The sequence below is a fragment of the Euprymna scolopes genome, chromosome 29 (genome assembly GCF_053919585.1).
Source record: "Euprymna scolopes isolate OS-2025 chromosome 29, ASM5391958v1, whole genome shotgun sequence".
Taxonomy (NCBI): domain Eukaryota; kingdom Metazoa; phylum Mollusca; class Cephalopoda; order Sepiida; family Sepiolidae; genus Euprymna; species Euprymna scolopes.
This window is the reverse complement of record NC_136510.1, coordinates 83709707-83733952: the sequence shown is the minus strand read 5'-3', so window position 1 is coordinate 83733952 and position 24246 is coordinate 83709707. Positions and strand designations below refer to the sequence as shown.

The 24246-nt window shown below is 31.8% G+C and overlaps 1 pseudogene; it reads right to left on the bottom strand.

Moving 5' to 3' along the window:
• Positions 1–1158: 1158 nt before the first annotated feature.
• On the bottom strand, positions 1159–1277 carry LOC145252942 (5S ribosomal RNA; annotated as a pseudogene).
• Between the last annotated feature and the right edge of the window lie 22969 nt (positions 1278–24246).

Here is a 24246-nt window from a genome sequence, read left to right as displayed (position 1 = left end):
AGGTTATTACCCTAAACCAATACTAATCGCCAGTGGAAGCGAGATGATGTCATTTCGACCACGGCCGCATGTATCCGCAATTTTCCAGGGACAGCATTGGCCACCAACAATAACCGTAGTTTAATTTTTTACGAGGGGGGTGTTATGCTTCTACCGGGCAATTCTGGTTAACAGGTCCTGCTAGTAAATAAAAAATAAAACTAGATAATAATAATAATAATAATAATAATAATAATAATAATTCATGATAAAATAAATATATATATGAGAAATAATAGTAAATAAAAAAAAATATTATTATATAATAAATAATAATAAATATTAATAAATAAGTATAAATAATATAATTAAATATCAATGAAATAAATAATAATAGATAATAATAATAAATAGCACATCATAAATGTTAATAAGTAATAATATAATATGAAATAAGAAATAATAATTTTACTAAATAATAAATAATAATAACTAATAATAATAAATAATAAATAACAATTGTAATAAATAAATAATAATAAATAATACTAAATAATAACTAATAATATTAATAATAATAAATGATAATAAATAAATAATAATAAATAAACATAAATAATAATACATAATATTAATACATAACAATAAAATAAATAATAATAATAATACTAAATGAATAGTAATGGATGATGATGATATAAAATAAGAAATAATGATAAAAATGTATAATAAATAATACCAATAATAACTAATAATAAGTAATAAAAATAAATAATAATATATAACAATTATAATAAATAAATAATAATAAATAATAAATATTAATAATAATAGACTTTAAATAGAGATACATATAACAAGAATCTGTTTCACAACAACAAAGAAATACCATGACTTTAAGTCTAATAAAAGATTTCAATAAAAGCCAAGGAAACATAAAAAATATGACCAGGAATTTTTAAAAAAATGATTTAATCTATCCTTGTATTATCTTTTAACGGATCGTGTGTGTGCAGTCAGCACCAACCCTATTCAGGGTTTAACCGGCTTCCTCCGAAGGAGGAAGTTTCATGGGAGTATGAAATTCACAAGCGGTCCCTAGTCGCATGTATATCCCCTTTAGGGGAGATGACAACGTTACATTTTTGCAACTCTTGCAGGGAGGTGTCGACGTCCTCCTACATACAGCACCTGGACTGCTCAAATTGGTCACCCATTTTAGTAATGACCAGGCTCAACGTTGCTTAACTTCGGTGATCTGACGGGAACCGGTGTGTCAACGTGATTATGCCGTATATAATGGATCGTGTAGTTTAGTATTAATTATATTGTGATAATGCGATTCTCCCGATAATAACTCTTTCCTATTAAAATATGGCGGAAGGTTACTTTTAACGAAGAAAAATATTTATGAACTAAAGAACCTCTGAATAAATATAACAACTACGACTTATCTCATGACGACAGCCGCATAATAATATTTATAACGTATTAAGTTCGGAACAATTCATTTTAAATCTGAGTGAAATGAAAAGTTGAGGCTTATTTTGCTTAATTCCAAGCATTTTGATTTTATGCATTTTAAAATTAATTGTTTTAAACTCGATTAAGATACTATAAATATAATCTTATTATAAAATAGTGTTTAATAGAGCACTGCCTGGGGGTGCCAAGTAATCTGAACGATTATTATTTCGATCGTTTGTGAGGTCTAAAAATATGTATCAAGACGAAAGATATTTTGAGGATAAAATTATTATTGAAGAAATATATCAGGAATGTTAAGGGAGGAATGTTAAAATAAACAAGAATGTTAGACATAAGCAATGGAGCTGATTTTAGTGACGTCATCAGGTGATCTTAATGTTATGTCAGTTTATGACGTAACGAAATACATTTTGAAACTTGTGCAGTTTAGTTTAGAGGTTGGAGTCAGAGGGGAAAAGTCGGACAAGTTAACAAAAAGATATCGTCTCCGCGTTTTGGAAGCTACGAGAAACGCGACTTAAGCATAATACATAAACTTATGCTTAGCAGCTCCGGTGGCGAGGCAAGAATAAAGTTATATCAAATATATAACCTATTGTTGCTTGGTTTCTGTTCAGAAGGGGTTGAACTCGAATAACGAGAAAGGACGAAGACACAATAGAGAAAGGTATGTTCTTTGCCTGTGTGCTACACAGACTGAATGTTAATTAACTGTTTTATCATATATGGAACCCCCTCACACATACAACAATAGAACATTTTAACCACTAGACATCACAAACTGTATATATCCCAACGTTACAGAAACATTAGTTATATAGACCTGTTTATATACCGCCCGACCATACAACAATACATGTAGCCAATGATTAAGCATAAAATTAAAGAAAGAAAGAAACGGCATGTATAAATTAAATAAGGAAAACAAAAATGTAAGGCAAAATACTCCCGGACAACGCTTGGTAGATACAGGTAGTTATAAGTGAATATGAATGTTTAATATTGTTGTAGCATGAAGGGAATTTATCGGCAAATGAAACATGCACAGAAAAAAGTTAACATAACTTTCCAGCTTGGGATTTTACACATAATTAATAATGTCCTTTCGCAACTACAACACATACTTATTAATATTATTAATTATAATTTCGCAACTACAATCGGAAAGTAGCCTGTACAGTTAGTGTTAATCATGATAAACACCAGTGCTTTTCCGTGGTTGTCCCCCAAGCATAAAAATATGACCTTTTAATCAAGTTGTAAATTTGAAGTGAAAATAATATTTGACGTACTTGTTGCCCCCAAAGTTTTTTTGTTACCGGAATTTCTTTTTATAAACTGTTGGCATTTTAATGTCAATCCGACAGAGTAGTTGGTATTTATAAGCAGTGTGTGACCAGAGATGTGCGGTAGTTAAGTTATAAACGACACAGACTGAAAACCTTGGTGAATTAAGTTCGAATCCAGTTCGATCTATGAGAAGACTTTCATCAGTTCAGCACTTGACTTTGTACCTAATCTTGTTAAATCAAATATTTGAACTATTCATGTTGATTTAAAACCGTTACAAACATATTTAATTACTATTGGTTTTGGAGAAACATTAATAAAATGTACAAAGTCATAATTGGAGTTGGTTGACGGACTAGTATTGTGTTTTCAATTATAGTGTACCAAGTATTACACACTCTTCGGAATCCAGGTTTCTGCTCAATATTAAAATTATTATTATTATTATTATTATTATTATTATTATTATTATTATTATTATTATTATTATTATTATTATTATTATTATTATTATTATTATTATTATTATTCCGGATATATTGGGAGGTGTGTAAGAGGGTTGGCATGAAGTGTGCTGGAAAATGGTCTGAGGAGGTGCCTGATGAAGCGAGAACAAGTGAGGATGGCAAGGTAGAAGTATGGTGGTACAAAAGTGTCATAACGACCAAGCTATTGGAACATAATCGTCCGAATTTGGTCGTCATTGACAAGGTCTAAAAAATGGCAGATTGTAGATTTTTCAGTACCCTCGGACAGGAATGTGAGAGAAAAGGAGAATGAGAAGTGTAGCAATTAGGCTCTATTGGCCTTGGAGATAAGGCGTATACACGGGGTTAAAACAGAAATAATCCCGGTCGTAGTTGGTACACTAGGAGTAGTATCAAGTCGTCTGGAAGGACAATTGAAAAAAGTTAAAATCCCCGATGTTTTAGGCGGCCTTCAGACCTCTGCAATCGTAGGTACCACCAACATCCTTAGGAAAACCCTTGGTCTTTGAAGCTCTTGGTTTGAAGCCGGGATTGGAAATCCTCTGGAAATGAATTCCATTCCTTTCCAGAGAGACGTTGATAAACGAAATCAGAATTATTATTATTATTATTATTATTATTATTATTATTATTATTATTATTATTATTGTTGTTGTTGTTGTTGTTGTTGTTGTTGTTGTTGTTGTTGTTATTATTATTATTATTATTATTATTATTATTATTGTTGTTGTTGTTATTGTTATTGTTATTGTTATTATTATTGTTAATGTTGTTATTATTATTATCTATATACAGTGATTCGCTTAAACCGTTATCATAATGACATCCCTTAAAAGGAAAGTGGAATTAATAAAACAAAAAATTGGTGTCGTTGTAAGGAAAATCCTAGCAACATTCTTATTGGATGAGGAAACTCTAGATTGGATAAAAGAAAATCTTGCTTACCAATGAAAACTTAATTTACTTTATCGTGTAAATTATTTCCTAGGTTCAATTTTTATGTATGTATTAACGTTTATTAAATAAATTATAAAAGAAAAAAAAACGCAGATCGTTTATAGGAGGATTCTATTTTGTTAGTTTTAAATGAAAGTAATATATTCTTAAAAAAATAAAATTATTGTTTGTTTATTGTGTAACCTTAATAAAGGACCCGTAATAAATTCTTACTTTCGAATTTTCTTTTTAAGTTTAGCTTATTTAAACTGATATAATGTATTGTACAGTAAACAAAGTTAAATTAAAACAAAAAAAACATTTGAATGTTTGTGCATCTATGTTACTTCGCTATTTCTTTTTAATAGTGTTTACAAGTTAAATTTAATTTTAACGATATTTTTGTTTATCAACTTGTTAGGTGAAAGTATAAAATAGTTACTAAACACCCTCCACTTCCAAACTTCAGAATGACTTTCTAAATAACATCATTATTTCAGTGCGGTAACATCGATGCATAAGTATCATCATTTTTTATTCGAATTATTTACTCAAGAAAAAAAATTCCATGAAAATGTCTCATTTTAAGGCGATCAATTAAACATTCTGATCGGATCCAAAGTTGATACAATATATATATATATATATATATATATATATATATATATATATATATATATATATATATATATATATATATATACTGCGTGTCAAATTATTAACGAGATAACATCTTGTTGCCAGTTTCAGAAACTTACCGGTAGTTTCGTATCAAGAGCTTCGGAAACATTGGCAATGCTGAGCTGCGCGTACTGTGAAATTTTCGTACTGCTCCGTGCAATGTAAACAACTGTCCATTGTAATTGCTGAATCCACGGTATTTGAGGTGTGTCAAATTATTAACAAGGCAGTTTGTCGCATGGGTCGTAAAGGTGGTTTGAGTAGTTCTGAAAAGAGTACTATTACAGAACAGCTACCAAAAAGTAAAACTACATTCGAAATATCGAAAATTACAGGAAGGTACCATCAAACTGTGATGAACTTTGTCAAGGGCCCTACAAAGGTACATAAGAGAGCTGATAAACGTAAATAAAGAGTTGTTTCACGCCGTTCTCTACTCCAGACTAAACGTGAAGTTGTTAAGAACCCTGAGCAGAAAAGTCGAGAAGTCTTTGACCAAATCGGAGTGAAGAATGTCTCAAGAAGTACCCGATGTCGCCTTCTGAAAGAAGTGGCAAAGTCTGTTAAGTCTGTGACCACGCATCCATTAAAGTAACATCACATACAAAACCGATTAAAATGGGCAAAGGACAAAATGAAAACAGATTTTTCTAAAGTTTTGTTCACAGATGAAGTGCGTGTCACTCTTGATGGCCCAGATGGCTGGAGCAAAGGATGGGTTCTAGATGGACGACATTTCATCAGCGTTTAAGGCGCCAACAAGGTGGTGGTGGGATGATGATTTGGGCTGGGATTATTGGAGGTACTTTACTTGGCACGTGAAAAGTCTCAGAAGGTGTAAAATGACGTCATATGCTTACATAGCTTTTCTGAAGGAGCACTTTGACCATAGCTGAAGAAGGAAAGGTTGACGGTCAGAAGAACTATTATTTTATGCAGGAAAATGCTTCTTTCGCATGCAGCAAACAAAAGCAAAGAGTATTTGCAACAACTGGGGTTCTGTGGCATACGGAATATGGAGTGGCCTGCGAATTCGCCAGATTTTAACCCAATTGAGAACCGTTGGAGTATCATGAAGCGACGCTTCTATGCAAGTGGACGCCAATTTAAGAGCAAAGAAGAGTTGTGGGATGCGCTCCAAGAGGTATCGCGAGGAATAACTGTTGACAAAATCACAAATTTGACTAATTCTGTGGACCAACGTCTTTCATAAAAGTCACAACGTCTTTCACAAGTCATTCATAAAAAGGATCGCATATCCCCTACTAATTATGTCAACGTAGAAATTGTTATGTAGCTATTGTGTTCCAAACATTTTCCCTAGTTCATTTAATGTTTGAAAATTATTTCAATAAATAAGTTATGGGTATATTGTGTTTTTTTCTCAAGCTTGTTAATAACTTGACACATTGAAAGCAACAGATATTCCTATCTTCTGCCATAGTTTCGCTAATACTTTTTTTAAATAATTTTATTTTTTAACTGAAGTAGCTGAATAGTATTGTAAGCACTTTCTCAAAGTTTCATGCATTTTTATTCACTCGTTCCTTAAATATTAAGAACTGATTTTTTTTGTAAGTCCAATATTTCGTTACTACATAGGCTCATCAGGGTCGAAAGTTCGGTTCGTGAATTTCTTTTTCTTCATTTTGGTGTTATGGCGAAGAGAAGAGAATTTACGTGTTGTTCCGGTGGTTTCAAGTGTATAATGCTCCAGTTTCGAGCGGGATTAAAAGTAACAACAATGGAAACACCAAATGAAGAAAAAGAAAAAGAAATTCACGAACCGGACTTTCGACTCTGATGAGGCTATGTATTAGCGAAATATCGAACTTACAAAAACAAAATCACTAAATAAAAATGATTTTATCATTATATTCGACACTTAAAAGTTTTCAAATTCCCATTTAAAATTTACTTTAAAAATAAGTGTCTTCAAAAAGTGTGTGGCCATTTTTACTTTAAATCCCGCTCGAAACTGGAGAATTATACACTTGAAAACACCGGAACGGCACGTAAATTCTCTTCTCTTCGCTGTAACACCAAAATGAAGAAAAAGCAAAAGAAATTCAGGAACCGGACTTTCGACCCTGATGAGGCTATGTGTCAGCGAAATATCGGACTTACAAAAAAAAATCAGTAAATAAAAATGTTTTTATCATTATATTCGACACTTCAAAGTTTTCAAATTCCCATATATATATATATATATATATATATATTTATATATATATATATATATATATATATATATATATATATATATATATATATATATGTATAAACTCAATAGTGAGTTCACAATGTTGTTATGTGCTTGTGTTTTGTGACTTTAAAAACATTTTCACTGAAAAGGAAACCTATTTTCTTTTTTAAATCAAATCAATTTATTTGATTCTAATTCTTGTGACATTATTTAGCTTATTTCGAAGACGTGTGTTTTTAATCAAAATTCTAAACAAAAGGTTCAACACCACAAACTTGTAGTTTTGCACCATTTCACAGAATATTCTAATTTTACTTTCTGATATTTGCTGATCTATGAGTTATTATTATAAATTCATATTTAACTAAAGTAATTACACATTGGTACTATATAAATATTCAAGTACACATACGTTATGTTAACTTGGATTTTGATATTAAAGTTGTTTTATTCACAATCAGGATTTTTAAACATTAACTTCCAAATATTTGTTATAATGTACAATTTTGAACTTTGTCTCTCAAGAGTTATTTATATCTAAGAACGGAACTAAATCTGGATTTGTGGCCTCAAAAATATTGAATCGCAAATAAAAAATATGTAAGTGGATTGGCATTTGTTAAATTATGAATTTATGTTCAAAATTTAATTCCAAAATTATTTTGCTAAATTGATTATATATATATATATATATATATATATATATATATATATATATTCAAGTTGATATTACTATAAATATTATCAAAATAAAAAATAATGAATTTCCTGTATTAAATTTCTATATTTTACTTAATAAGTGCACGCAAACAAAAAATTGTTGTTGAATAACCGAAACGATAATATTATTATAGTTAAAAAATGGAGAGTGACATAGTTTAGAAAAACATTTTTATATAAATATAACAGTAAATTGAAATGAGAGGACAGTCCGATTAAGTTTTTTTCTTTTTTTTTTTTTGATAATGTTGTTATTAAGAGGTCAACGCTTCCCGAAGAGAAAAAAAAAACGTCTTGTATCAGTGCTGTTTCAAATCGCTAAAAGAAAATTACATCGGACTATCCTCTCCTGGATAAAGCCATGTTATTGGCAAAAGTTTGGCTGCAGCAGCGGAAGCAGCAGCAGCAGCAGCAGCAGCAACAACAACAACAACAACAACAGCAAACAACAACAACAACAACGTAAATAAAGGTGATTTTGTCATTTGATAACATTTTCAGGTTTTCAAATTTGAATTTACTATTTCATTGTATTTACCTTCAGGAATTTATTCACCTTAGTCTTTAGAAGAAGATCTCCTTTTCAAAAACTTTATCATGGATCGAAGAATGAAAAACGTCCATGCAAATATGAGAACTTATCGGCAAAGGATCAGGGAGGAACAAAGACAACAAGAGAAATGGAGAGAAAACGAAGTCAAATGAGAAAAAGCAACATGGATGAACAGCAACGTAATACAACAGAATGAAAAGCATAAGTGCAATGGAGAGAAATAATAAAAGATGTCAATAGATCCATCGAATACGCCAGATACAACTTATACCTCAGCTGAATAATAATTCCAACATTGTGGCAAAACCACTTGATATCGGTCAAATAGATGTATTATGTGTCTACTGTGGAGCATTAAGATTGAAAACTGAGAATCGAAATCGTTGTCATAATGGTAGGTATATTTACCAGCATTGCAACTATATCCAGAGAAATAAAAAAAAAGTTTATTTGGAGGGACTGACCATGAATCTGTTTCATTTGAAACAAATATTTACAACTGCGCATTTTCTTTTGCATCATTCGGTGTAAACTTATTTGTTCCTTAAGGAAGAGGTCCATATTGTTTTTTTTTTCTTGTTCAAGGTCAAACATATAAAACTACAACCTTGCTTCTTGATCATGGCCACCATCAGTATGGTCAACTGTACACCATAGACTCAAATGAAGCTCTGCAATACGGATTACATGATTTACAAAACTCTAAACGTTGTACTCAGACAATGTCTACTGTAAATGAGGTTATGCAGAGAAATAAATCCTTATATGAATTTGTATAAGAACATGGATTTAATTGAAAAAGAATACCCAAAAAAACAAAAAAAAACCCAGAAAAAACTATAAGAGAAAATAAACCAATGTTCAAGTGTGAGCAGAATTTCAGAAGGGGTAAAGACATAAGAGAAGTACAATTTTCCCACTTGTAATGAAAGAACTTGTATTTGTTGGTGAGAATGGTACCTAACAAGAAAATAGGGAAATTGTAGTTTACCCAAGGAATATGTCGTCTGAAAAACAATATCCTACACGTCATGTCATTTAGACTCAATGAGCTATCTTATTCTTTTTTTACATGGAGAATTTGGATGGTACTGTCAAATGCAGCATCCAGAGAAATAAAGAAAAAAGAGTTCGTAATCATCTCATAATGCAACAATTGTACATTTTTCGCCTTTCATTTAAAGGTGTTTTCATCATCATTCATCGGGCTGAAAAATTATTTCAATAATACTTAGTTGATGCTTATGTGAAATTAGATGGTTACATGTTGCAATATCTTCAGATTAATCAATCTCAATTACATGTGGAGACTTATAATGGACAGATGGACTATTTAAACAGAAGAATAGATGAAGACATCAAACTAGAAGTGCCAGTAATATTTTCCTCCTCATTCACTGATAGCACTCGCAACATGCATCCAAACTTTAATGATGCAATGTCAATAGTGGCAAAACCCCTGACATCTTCATAACATACACATGTTACCCTAAATGCTCTGAAATCATAAACAATTCATATAAAAATGAAATCCTGAGAATAGATCTGACTTAATTGCCAGAGTATTCAACTTGCAACTGAAAAAACTCTTGAGTGATATAAAGGACAAAAATGGTTTTGGTGTTCCAGTGGTATATGTCTATGTTGTAGAATTGCAGAAGAGGAGTCTTCCTCACTGCCGATGTTGGTAGTTTAATAAATGAAGATACACCAAGAAACAAAATTGATATCGATAAATTAGTTAGTGCTGAAACTCCTGATATCAATGACGACCCAATTTTAGAAAGAAATTTATGATTTGTGGACCATGTGGCACTAAAAACCCTTCTCCCTGTATAAATGATGGTGTGTCTAAAAATATTATCCAAAAGAGTTCAAAAATGAAAGCTCTGTGACTATGAATGGATACTGCAGAAGTTGGAAACCAATTTCTAGGTAGTAACTATTTTATACCTTTCAATGATAAAAAGTACCGTGCCCATATAAATGTTAAAATCTATTCATCTCTGCAGATTATTAAAATATATTTAAATGAATCTATAATAGACATGACTGTGCTTCGGTTGGATAAGGAAAACTATAGAATCAATTAAAAAACAAAATGCATACATCCATGGTGAAATGAATAATTATATTGCCTGTCGATATGTTTCATCTCCTGGAGCTATGTGACGATTATCAGCGTTTAGACAATATGGTATGTCACACACAGTGTATAGACTTACAGTTCATCTTGAAGATCAGCATAGCATTTATTTTCATAATGGTAATGTACAACAAGCTGCACACTACTTTTACAGCATGGTTTAAATTGAATGAACATGATATTAAGGCACAGAATTATTTGCACCCCGACATTCTTCTGCATTATGTATTCAATAAACGTACCAAAACATGAACAAGAAGAAGGAATATTAATATTATTAGTAGAATGTACACTTTTAACTCTAAAAATGTAGAAAAATTTCATTAGCGGATGTTGCTATTGCATGTTTCCTGGAACCAAAAATCAACAAACAACTTTGAAGAATTGCAAATTGTAGAAGGCGAACTTATGCCTACATTAAAAGAAGCATTCTTAAAACTTGGTCTTTTTCTTCAAAATTATGAATCATTGTGAAATGCTTTGATGTAAGCTACTGCATTCCAAATGATTTCGCAACTTTGGATCGTGTTTGCTGCAATATGTGTCTATTCAAACCCTACAAATTCTTTTGATTTATGGAATAGCACTAAGAACTCTATGATGTAAAAATTTTACACCACGGATTTGTAATTGATCAGGCTGAAAATATGGCTTTGCAATCCATAAATAGTCTTGATTGAAAATGGTACAAATCGTTTTACTATTGATTTACTTGGATCTGTTGGAATGCAGCCAAAGGAACATGAAGTTGTCTCAAATTAAGCAGATATAAACACACTGACTGATGAACTGAGACTATTCAGTGACATCGTGATTGAATTTATTGCAATGAAGGGAAGAGGAAAAGTGCCTAAGTATTCTTGTTTTTATGTAGATGCCCCAGAGACATGTGGCAAAACTTACATGTTCAATGTCAATTTCACATCTCCGAAAAACTAACTATCGAATAAGTTGTGGTGCCTGGACAGGTCTTGCTTCTACTTTACTTTTAGGAAAAAAAACAATCCATAGTTTGCTTACATTACCTATCCCACTAACAGAAACTTCCATTTGCAATGTACCCCCCGATGTCTGATCATGCAAATTATTTAAAAAAATATTTATTTGACTGTATTAGATGAAGCTTCTATTATCTCTCCGTGATGAAATAATTGAATTTTGCATTAAGAATTCCCCTCTTTTGGCTTCAGTTTAAACAGTATAGTTTGTATCAAAATATTAGAGCAATACCAATTAAAAATAAATTTGTCTCATGTTTAGCAAATATTGCAAATGAAACAGCAAATCTTGTGGAATATCCATGCCAGTCTTATAATGATGATATTAGAAGTGCCACAAATGTGATCCATTGATAGTTCACTGGTTGATGATATTTTTTTAAAAAAATAGATCACAACATGATAGAAGGAATAAGATAATTCTTTCTGCCTTTTGATCAATGAAATGATTTCACTCCAACTTTCTGATGATAGCCGTATATATTATAGCATAGATAAAATACAGATTGATGGTCATGTATAAGCTATGCATTATCAATCCGAATTTCTTTTATACATTAACGCGATCTGAAATGCGTCCTCATAAATTGTTTTAACAACCTTTATGCATAGTCATGTTTCTCAGAAAAATACACATAAACATAGGCTGTGCAATGGGAGAAGATTAGAAGTAAAAAAATACGTGTGAACATTCAATTGAAGCGAGATTAATAAGTGGTGCATTACTAGGAAAATCATGTTCTCATTCCACGAATAAAACTTGCCCCAGGTGACCCTAAATTGCCCCAGATGACCCTAAATTTCCCCAGGTGACCCTAAATTGCCTTTTATTTTAGAAATAAATCAGTTTCCAATTCGGTTATCATATGCAATAACTATAAATAAATCTCAAGGCAGGCATTTTAAAAAGTTAGTTCGTTTCTACCACAATCTGTGTTTAGCCATGATCAACTAGATGTTGCATTTTCAAGATCACGTAGGATCTGTGATATACAATTTAAAGTCATGAAAACTAACAGCAATTAAAATGGAAAAACTTACACTAAGAATATACTTTGCAGAGAGGTATTTTTCTAAAACTCTATGATGACTAAAATAAGGAAACACATTTCATTGCAACTGCACAATAGATTTAAATTAAGGCATTTGCTTTTTGCATTTAAAAATGTTCATTGGATCAGGTTCGAGGGTTATAAATTACATGTACTCGTTTTATTCATTCGGATTTCTAGAAAAAATACTTTTACATTTTAAAATAGTCATTAATTTATACTGCAAGAAAAAAATAAACATTTTCGGCATTTGGAAAAAATAATATTTATTTTCTATTTCAACAATTGCACTGTGGAAAGTTTACAGAAGTAACACTTTTCTTTTATTTGGCTGTATTTAATGATTAAAATTATGAAGAGAAATTCAAAGCTTTAAACGAAAAATTGTAAATGTAAATTGAAGAGAATATTTCCTTAAATTTAGAAATTTTCATTAATCTGAAGAAAGCACATTTATTCATCATTTAAAATATTTTTGTTGATGGACAGTTAAATACATTATTTTACCTGACGTTTCTGAATGTTTAAGATGAGGATTAGTTATTTGTATCATAATTATTCAGAAGATTCTGAAGATGAGAACAGTAGTCCGATGAATAATAATACAAATTATTTTACCTATCCTTAAATGTAAAGAAAAAAATTAAAGTACTCTATGACATTTTAAAGTATGTATTTAGTGAAGTGTTGTGGGAAAATCTGCTGCATTTCGAAATATTTATAAATTGAATTTTAAAGCAAAGAAAACATGTTTTACGTTAGAAAATGTTTACTTGATAATATTTATAAAAATACATTTTCTTTTAGTAAAAAATCTTCTATATTTATGATGTCATTGGAATCTTAAGAAAAGCTTCTGATTTCATACTTTTTAAAAATGTTTATGAAACGTTATTCAATTATTTTCCCTTTTAGATATTCAATATTCTAGACTATGATTAACGCACGTATTAATAAAGACATGGAAAAACATATTTAGCTCAACTTTTATAAATATTCATTGATTAGAATTCAAATAATATTTCAATGAAATATAAGTGTGATGCAAAAACAATATCGTGTTCTCACGAATGTTACTTTTATATATGATTCTGAATTAATTCATTGATATATATATAGCCATTTTATATATTTTGAAGAGCGTTTGCTCTATCAAATCGTGTTGTTCGTTACCATTATCACCCTCTTCATTCATTTTTGCAGACATGGAAAAAATTCAAATCCGCACGATTTTTTTGTTCCAGTACAAACTAAGCTGAAAAGCTGCTGAGAGATAATGATATCAATGATGCATTTAGCCCAGGAACCACTAACGAAAGTGTGGCACGACGGTGGTTCAAGAAATTTCGCAATGGTGACGAGAGGCCCGAAGATGAAGACAGTCGACTACGGTTGATAACGAACATTTGAAAGTCTTAATTGAAGCCGATCCTTGCAAAACCACATGATGCTGTTCAACGTTGACTACTCAACAGTTGTTCGCCATTTAAAGCAAACAGGAAAGTAAAAAAACTTGGATAACTGGATACTGCATGACTGGAACGCTAATCTCCCAAAATAGTCATTTAAGGTATCTTCTATGCTCCTTCTGCGTAACAAAAAACGACCCACTTCTCGAACGGATTGTGACATGTGATTAGAAGTGGATCCTCTACGACAACCGGAGACATTCGGCACAGTGTTTGGATGCCAGAGAAGCTTCACAACACTTCCCGAAGCCAAAATTGTACCAAAGAACGTTATGGTGAGTGTTTGGTGGTCTGCGGTCGGTCTCAACCATCACAGCTTCTTGAATCCGGGAATAACGATTACGGTGGAGAAGTATTGCCGACAAATTGACAATATACACCAGAAGCTCCAACGTATATGCCTGAGATTGGTCAATATGAAGGGACCAAATCTCCTGCATGTTGCTCAACTAACTCTGTAGAAACTGAACGAATTGGGCTACGTGACTCTGTTTCATCCGCCAAATTCACCGAACCTCTCGTCCACCGATTATCACTTTTGCAAGCATCTGGACAACTTCCTGCGCGAAAAATGTTTCAAAAGGCAAGCTGATGCCGAATCGGCCTTCAATGACTTCATCGCTTTCAGAACTCCGGATTTCTATGCTAATGGGATGAATAAACTTGTTTCTCATTGGCAAATATGTCTCGAATCTAATGATTCTTATTTTGATTAATAAAGTTTATTATGAAAGGGGTTATGATAAAAAAACGGCATTATTTTTGCACCAACATAATATCAGATTTTCATTGGATCGTTTTTAATCAAAAGTTAGTGAAACTTTCAATCGATAATATTTCTAACACTCTGTTAATATGTTAAGCACACAGTTTTCGTTGCTTTTCAAAGATTCTTACGTTTTAATAAAAAAAACAGATTTCATCTACACAGGAGTTGGATGAAAATATATATTTGAAGAAAGTCATAACAATTTGATTTTCTTATACTTGAAAATTATTACAAAAAAGAACAACTCTAAATTTTTTTACACAGAAATCACTACTCATCAAGGCCCGGAGGCCATTCGAGGATAAGAATTAGTGTGTATACATTAGTCAATGTGATTATAGCATAGTAAACGAAAGTAGTGGAAACTTTGTAAATTGGATTACTTAGAGGGACGGTTCATCAAGAACTTGTTTACATGGGACTTGAAGACAATCAGATTTTAGCTGGAAAGCAGACAAACGGAAGATAGTTCCACAGGCGTGCAGTTCTAAGAAAGAAGCTTTGTTCATGGGATCTACATTTAGGTTTAGGCACAGATAAAGAATGTGGGAAATTATTGATACTAGTTTTGGCTAGATGAGTGTTTTTCGTGAAAGTTTGGTGGGAGGGGTATAGATTGAAGCTTAGACGAGCACTTGCAATAAAAATAACGATAAAACAGAGACAGGCTCGCAATGTCTATTTTCTGGGAAAGAGGTTGCAGGAAGAGAAAAAGGCATCCCCCCCACTAAGCTCCGAAGTCTATTTTGAACTCTGTCAAGACGGGATGAGCTACTTCTAGCAGCTCCTGTCCAGATGTGGCAACAGTACTCCATTATTGGCCGTACCTGGCTTTTATATAGGTAGAGAATTGCATCAGGAGTGAGATATCTACTGGAGCGGTAGAAGGATCTCATTCCATTAATTTGAAACTTCATTTGAAATGTACAACCTACTTTAGGTCATACAGCTTATTAAAGGAATCTGGATTTGAATGTGTTTCATGAGATTTACATCACTTATGGATTAAATACACAAGGCCCTGAAACACATAACACATACCATTTTTTGTGGAAAATGCTTTAGAATAGAAACTTCAGGTGATTATATCATCAAGAAATAATGAGGCATTAATTGATATCCGTATAAATTCAACTTGTTAACTCTTTTTGAAGAAAATAATTTCTGAATTTCCAAATCTTTATTGAAAATAAAAATAAAAATAAAAATAAAAAAATTGTTTTCTTGCATAAAACATATTTATTTATTCAAACATCCTAAATTTATGCGATACTTAGAATAAATGAAAAACTGTATGCATATTCACAATTTTCATTCTATTAAAATTTACATCTAATATTGTTTCTTTATTGTGTAGATTAATGCTTTGTGTTGTGATTATTAAGTACAGAAATTTTTATAATCATTTTCAACTTTCCAAAATATTTAGTAATTTGAATTTAAATATCACCTTATTTAAATGTAATATCGATTTTTGTATCGCTTATTAAAATAAGAAAATATTAATTGTTGACATTTCTAAAACTCAATTGATGAGTTTTGATCGAACTTTTAAAAAGAACATATTTTTCATGATTTTCAACGACTTATTGGATGAATTCAGACTTGTATTTGAGAAGAAACTTTTCTTTATTTAGATGTTTCTATGCACGTGATTTCGTAGGAGCTTTATGAAAATATCGTTTTCAATGAATACAAAACCATTTTATGAAAATATTATTTTCACTGAATACAAATACATTTTATGAAAATATCGTTTTCACTGAATACAAAACCATTTTATGAAAATATTATTTTCACTGAATACAAATACATTTTATGAAAATATCGTTTTCAATGAATACAAAACCATTTTATGAAAATATTATTTTCACTGAATACAAATACATTTTATGAAAATATTATTTTCACTGAATACAAAACCATTTTATGAAAATATTATTTTCACTGAATACAAATACATTTTATGAAAATATCGTTTTCAATGAATACAAAACCATTTTATGAAAATATTATTTTCACTGAATACAAATACATTTTATGAAAATATTATTTTCACTGAATACAAATACATTTTATGAAAATATTATTTTCACTGAATACAAATACATTTTATGAAAATATTATTTTCACTGAATATAAAACCATTTTATGAAAATATTATTTTCACTGAATGCAAAACAATTTTTTTAGGATTTCTAATGCTTAAAACATGTTTGCCATTGGGTGGATTATAGCCCATAATTCAATGCAATTTTGTTTCATTTGAACATTTTTATTAAACATTCAGACAATATTTCTTTTCCATTTTAAAATCTTTATTGGATTCTGTTTCACTAGGCTATAAAGAAATACTTACTTTTTCATATCAATACCCTTTTTTCAGAAAATTAGATTTTTTTTTAGATATGGTGATTATAATTTATGAAAAAAATGAAATAGTTAAGCAATGTTCTCTCCTACAATTTATAAGTTTGAATTTATATAAAATGAAAGAAAAAAATGTTTTAATTTCCCAATAATTACTGGTCCTGGATATGACCTTGAACTATATCCGATGATGAGGCCCCAGCTTGCAAGCTTTGGGGAGTGTGGAGCCACCCTTTAATTGCCATTGCTCTATGACCCGGAGTTGTAGTACCTGGTATGGTCCCAACTATGGGTTAAATAAAAACCGTCTTGAAAAAAAATTCTATTAAAAGTTTTGTCTTCAAAAGGACTGGATTTGGCATTAAATAACCTGAAAAAGGTTGATATGCCGTAAAACAAAACCAACCAACCAACCAACCAACCAACCAACCAACCAACCAACCAACCAACCAACCAACCAACCAACAAATAATTACTGGTTGTGTGAAGGTAATTCATTTTTAAAAGACAATGTATCACATTTTTGCAATCAGATTCCTTACAGTATTAAGAGTTGATATCACTATTAAAGAGTGATGTCAATCCTGAATACTACCCCAATACAAATTCTCCAAATCAGACAAGCAATATCCATTTTCAAAATTGCAATCAAAATAAGAGCAAAGCATGAATAATTTGAATAATGATAACAATCCAAACTCATCTAACAAAAATTAAAACAAACAATGTCTACTGCAAAGCTTACAATAAAGCTGTGATTACAAGTTCAAATGATTTAGATAATGAAAAAATGAAAACATCTCAAGCAAATTCAAACATTCAATTTCATAATGAAATAATACTTTTTTCTGAAATATATTTCAAGCGTTGTAATATAGTCTGCCAAAAACTTACTTCTTTTATTCTTTAACGAACTCCCACCAATCATACTGATTCATTCTATCATTAAATCTCGTCACAAATTGCCATGAAAAAATAGCAAAAAGTTGAGATGTAACATGTTTCTATCAACTCTTATTACTTACATGTCAAATTATCAGATTATGAAGAAAAAATAGTGACGTAATTATTACTGATTTGTAAGTCACTTTTGAAAAAAATTATATCTCTAGATGTTTTACTGTAGTTCTATTTCTTGTAATAATCTCAAGCAGCTCTCCATATTTTCCACAAAAAAGTTTGTTTTTATTCAGAGTCTGACCTGAACTAATGTTCCACTGATTATTCTATGGGAGGACAGCCTCATTTTAATTGTTTCCTTATGTCATTAGAAGGTGTTTGCTGATATTTTCAACTACCATGGAATTTCCACGGGCACTGCTAGTAATTATTATATTCGTAAACTTCACAGTTTTTTTTTTTACTATTTTTCACCCTTTTTTCCACTCAATTCCGGGCTTTTTTTTACCAAAGCTAGTGAGTAAAGCCAGAGAATCAATTACATGGAAAGCACCTAGCGTAGGATGTTTGCTGTGGTAAGCAGAACTGACTTCTGTAGTACGGTGATGTACGTGATGATTAGCGCGATTGAAGTTTTCAACCTAGCAATCTCAACGCTCAGTTTTTGATAGTTTTATATTTTCTCATTATCATTGTGAGCTAACCACCTATGGTGGCCGAATTTTACATTAATAATGGTTAAAATAGAGCTAAGTTAGAGATTTTATTATGTGAAAAATCCCGGGCAATTCTCGATTGCATTGCTGGATTCCATTTGTTTGGGCGATGAAGCAACTCAAAACAAACAAACAAAAATAGCTTTAGTTGGCGGATTTGGGATTGATAATAATATTTTATAATACTATTGTTTTGTGAAGGAAATCATTGATTTAGGGAGGATAGTATTAGTTTGTTTTGGCTAAACTTGGGAAACAGCATTTGACTCGAGGGTCAATTACTAAGGACATTCGACATGGGAACAAATTCGATGGAAATTTACTTCGATATGCGAGTAAGTACGGAGACAATCAGAAGAGAAGGAAATGTGTCTTAGCAACCCCTGATTGACCGGTTGAGATGCAGGAAGCTTGATTACTGTGATGAAACGATAACGTTATTATTTAGAAGCCATTCTTGACATGGACGAGGAGGATTCTTTGTAAGTATTCTTTACTTTCAACTAACAATTAAATAAAAAATATAATGCAACTTCAATTTAACTTGAAAATACTATTTAAAAATAGTACGGTAACATAAATGCATGAGCACCATTCATTTAATTGATTTAGAAAAACAATAAAACGATATGAAAATATAATGTCGTTGTTGATTACCAGGTGGTCTCTAATTTTGTGCTGTGTTTAAATAAACATGACTATTTTTTATTTTGTTTTAATAAAGAAAAACAATATAGAAAATATAATCTCCTTGTTGGCGACTGAATTTTGTTTGTTTCTATGTTAAAAATAAAGACGGTTTGAACTTTTTAATGTTTATGTCAATTTATCTATGTTAAAGGGGGAAAAAATCATGTATTTGCAAAACACGTTTTGGTTAATTATTTTATAATTAATTTTTTAGCAACTGATAACTTAAAAAATATTAACTTTTTAAATTAAGAACAACCATGAAAATATAATCTTGTTATTGATGACTGAGTATCGTTTGTGTTTGTGTTGTATTTTAAATACAAATGGTTATTTTTAAGTTCTTTTTTTTAAATCAAATAATTTTTTTCTTTCAGTAACTTTTAGTTCAATTCAATTCAAAGAGAAAACATATCTTCGTTTACTGACTTAATATAAAAATATAACGACGAAGCGCTAATTTGACGTAGAATCACCCCCCACCAAATCGGCTACGCTAAACAAAGTTTCTTTCTCAGAGCTGCTCGCTTGTGGAACTCTGTTCTGCTGGTCTGCTTTCCAATTTGACTTTCAATATCGTGGTCTTCAAGTCTCATGTAACCAAGTTATTATTGAAGCGTCCTCGTATTTAATCTGATTATACTAAATTCCCGCCACAAACGATTACTACACTACTTTCCAAATGATTACAATATGCACATTGACTCTTATTCTCGAATGATCTCCGGGTCTTGAAATGTGTTGACCCCTTTGGGGTCAATCCAAAGTGTTCCTGAAATTGACTGCATTTGTTTTATAGAAAAAAGAACATTAATCCTAATTATTTTCACTAGCAAGAAGACTGATCGTTGCCAAGAATTAAATAAAAATCAACGAATTTCCACACTGCAGTCTACATGGCACTATAGAGAACCTATGGTTGCCTCAATGAAAATATTTTTATATGATATCTTGAATTACATTTTAAAATGAAAAAGTCAAGTATCATAATTCAATTGTCCCGTAAGCATTATTTTGGCAAATCAACTCTAATATTATAACTTATTTACTCCTCCCATAGCTCTCATAATACCTTGGCGACTTTCTACCTTCCTTAAATCTCTTATGCCACTCAAAACCTGTTGCTCAATCATGCAAGGGGGCTCAAAAGCAGTCTGATGCATTCTATACGTTTCTGCGGCATTTCCCTAAGTTTAAAATTGATTTTTATTGCATATCTTTCTTCTTCACGTCCAGATTAGATTTTTGAAATAAACCAGCTGTGCCAATCAGTGTTTAGTAGGGTGTATTACAATTTCTTTCTGTAGCTGTTCATTTGAAGCTGAAAATCATAAAAACTTAGCCAGTCATCTCATATGATATACAGAAATAACATACCAAAATTTACAGGGTCAACGACAATTTTAAAAGGCACCTCGTATAATAGTCTTATCATCTGAGGAAAGAAAAGCATAATTTTTTTAAATGGATGAACGAGTCAAAAAAAAAATAACAAAGTATATTGGTATTGCACACAATAAAGATAAAAAAGAGGTTCGTAATTTTCTTATCTATTAGGCTCTCATATATTTTGTGCAACTTTTTTGAATTGAAAATCTTATCTGAGAAAGGAAGCATAATTTTTTGTTATAAATAAATATGTCGAAAATATCCGTATTATTACACGCAATAAAGTTTTAAAAATTGCTCACAATTTTTTTATCTACTTGGCTTCTGTATATTTTTGACAACGATTTATAAATGGATATTTTATCGTTTGAGAAAGGGAACGTAATTTCTGTAATAGATAAACGTGTCAGAAAAAAGTATCCGTTTTTATATTAAGTAATAGAAAGTCTACTTTCTATAGTGAGCACTGTTGATACGAAATGCAAAATTCATAAATTTAACGGTTTAAAGACCGTTAAATTTATGAATTTTGCATTTCATATCAACAGTGCTTTCGAGAAACAGTAGGATTTCTATTACTTGACACAAACACGCGCGACCGGCGTTTTCTACTATATCTGACATTTAAACCTTATACTACACTAACATCTGAAGTTAAACGTGCCAAGCATTACAACCAGCATGGTACATAAAAAACTGTAATTCCTGATGAAGAATCTGCTATGAATCAAAATATCGAATTTGATTTTAATAAATATGCTTATGTATTAAAAGAGATTCTGCACTTGTTTGGTCTTTAAACCGTTAATTTTTTGTTTATTTTACATCCGTTTGCGTCATTTTCGACATCTTTAATGCTTTCTTGTTGGAATGAATGTCTTATAATCTGCAAAAGGAAAACTCATTTGTATAATAGATGTATGTTTAAGGGAAAACAAGGCCGATAGCCATTAGTCGTGTACTCTCGCGTAATGAATGAATGCGTGAATGTAAGAATGACATGGAATTCTTAAAGATAAACTAAAATGACCGAAAAATGGGCTGAAATGACTTAAATAAATAAAAAGTAAATGACTTAGAATGACTTTAATGGACTTAAAGATGAATTGAATGACCTTAAGAATGACTTGAATGCTTAAAAAATAGTTGGAATCCTCCTAAAACAACTTGAATGATCTGGAGAATGACTTGAATAGCTTTGAGACTGACTGGTTGTAAAGTGGGTGATCATTTTACATTAAATCAACACAGAAAAATGATCTCCCGCTTTATATCACAATAAGTACAGCATGTAGTAAGAACAGATACTACCCTTTGATCATCGCTAAAAGGTCAAGAAAATAGTTATTATTTGCTCCCCCAACGAGCAAATTAGGTACAAGGCCGATTTTTAATGTGATGAGTGAAAGGGAAATGGGGAACAACTCCTCGGGGAGTAGGGGAGCTAGATAGTGACTATTGGTATGGAGGGTTTCCCCTACATTGTCCAAGGTCTTATATGTCGGGTTGGTATTTGGTTGCTCCCCCACCGAGCAAATTAGGCATAAGATCGATTTTTAATGAGAGGAGTAAAGGGGAAATGGGGACCAGATCCACGGGGAGTAGGGAAGCTGGACAGTGACAATTGGTATGAAGGGTTTCCCCTACATTGACCAAGGTCTTATATGTGGGGTTGCCCCCACATATGGCCTTTGCTGCAGTATCTGCCGGAACAGATACTACACTTTGATCTTGTTTATATATTTTATTGCTTTTAAAAATTTTGAAAATACAATTAAGTAAAAAAAACAAAAGATTTTCAAACAACAAAATTAGGCACAAGGCCCTACAAGAAATTGAGGAGGGGAAGGGTTCAGGGTCTTTGTGACTAAAGTGATTAAAAGTAATAAATGTAGACTTTGGAGTCTTACTCTTGACTGGCAACATTTACCAAAATACCTCATTCACTCTATGGATCTTAATCTAACTAATAAATCCCCAGCGTTTAAGAATCAAAACCATATTTACAATTTATAAACAGTTGTCTGTGTGTTTGTGTATGCATTTTATTATTATTATTATTATTTAAATTTTGTGTGTGTGTGCAAGTGTGAAAAAATAAAATTCAATTTCATTGGAAAATAAAAAGTTTTTGAATTAAGAGAAAGATTGTTCGTGGAGTGGGGAAAACTAATCAAAAGTGTCCATATCAAAAACAAAAGATAAATCCTACTGGGTTGTTAGTGTGAGACCCCCCCCTGTACTAATCTAGGTGACTAGACCCCCCACTGTGTTCCGGGGAACCGAAAACAAGCAGGGCGATCCCTAATGGGGATTGGGGAAAATACCTTAATGGAAGTGGGAGAAAACAAAGCAACGGGTGGAGGGGGGTGGAAGGTGACCTCTGAGTAGGGGAGTGACCGGGGGTGTTGAAAAAACATGGATGTGGCACAAAGGGGGGAAAGGCAGACTCAGAGGTTCTCTAGTACCAAAAAATAAAATAAGGAACAGGATCTCACTACTACACTTTGATCTTGGCCAAAAGTCCAAGAAAAGCTTAAAAAGCTAAGAACAGCAGTATTTAGTGCTTGGTCCCGGGCCTGGCATTATCTACTGCCACGCCCTCATTTGGGGTCCAAGACACTTAGGCATGGAGCCGGTAGGGGGAAGTGGGTGTCGGGGGTCATTCTAATCTAGTTTCTAGGTCTTTGAAAGACTTTATTAGCTTCCCTACACTAAGACACTATCACCATAATACCTCATTCTTACCATGGAGTTTATCTACTTAAAATCTCCCCAGCGTATGCGTCGGCTTTATCTACATTCTGGAAGAAAAAATTAATATTTACATATAAACAAAACAAAATCATATGTACAAAAAAATAGGATTATTATTATTTTTTTTTATAAAATAAAACTAAATGAGGGATGAGATGATGGGGAGGGGGGCAAACTAAGATACACCCAAAAAGAAAGAAAAAGAAAACAACTAAATAAAATGCCTATGGGGACGGATTAGTAAGGGATCCTCCCAGCCTACTTCTAAATATAGAGCGACCAATGTCTTCCGGTCCCGAAGGTCGAAAGCAAGCAGGTCCTTCCCTAGTGGGGAATGGGGGGCCTAGGGACGATATTTGAAAAACAAATTAGATAGGGATGGGTAACATAGGGAATGGACGGCGTCTTCCAAGATAACTGTACGTATAGGGGCAACAGACCGGGGACAAAACAAAGGGTGGACTGGGCATCTTTGGAAGCTCTCCTAGTGCTGATGAAAAATAAAATCGGGGGACGGGATCAACTATCATACTTGCCCTAGTATAGCACCTAATAAAGAATTTTCCACTCGTGGTGGTTAGGACCTAACTATCCCTACTCTATAACTTTGTTCGGGGCTGGGTTCCGTAGAACCTTAGCACCGCCTGAC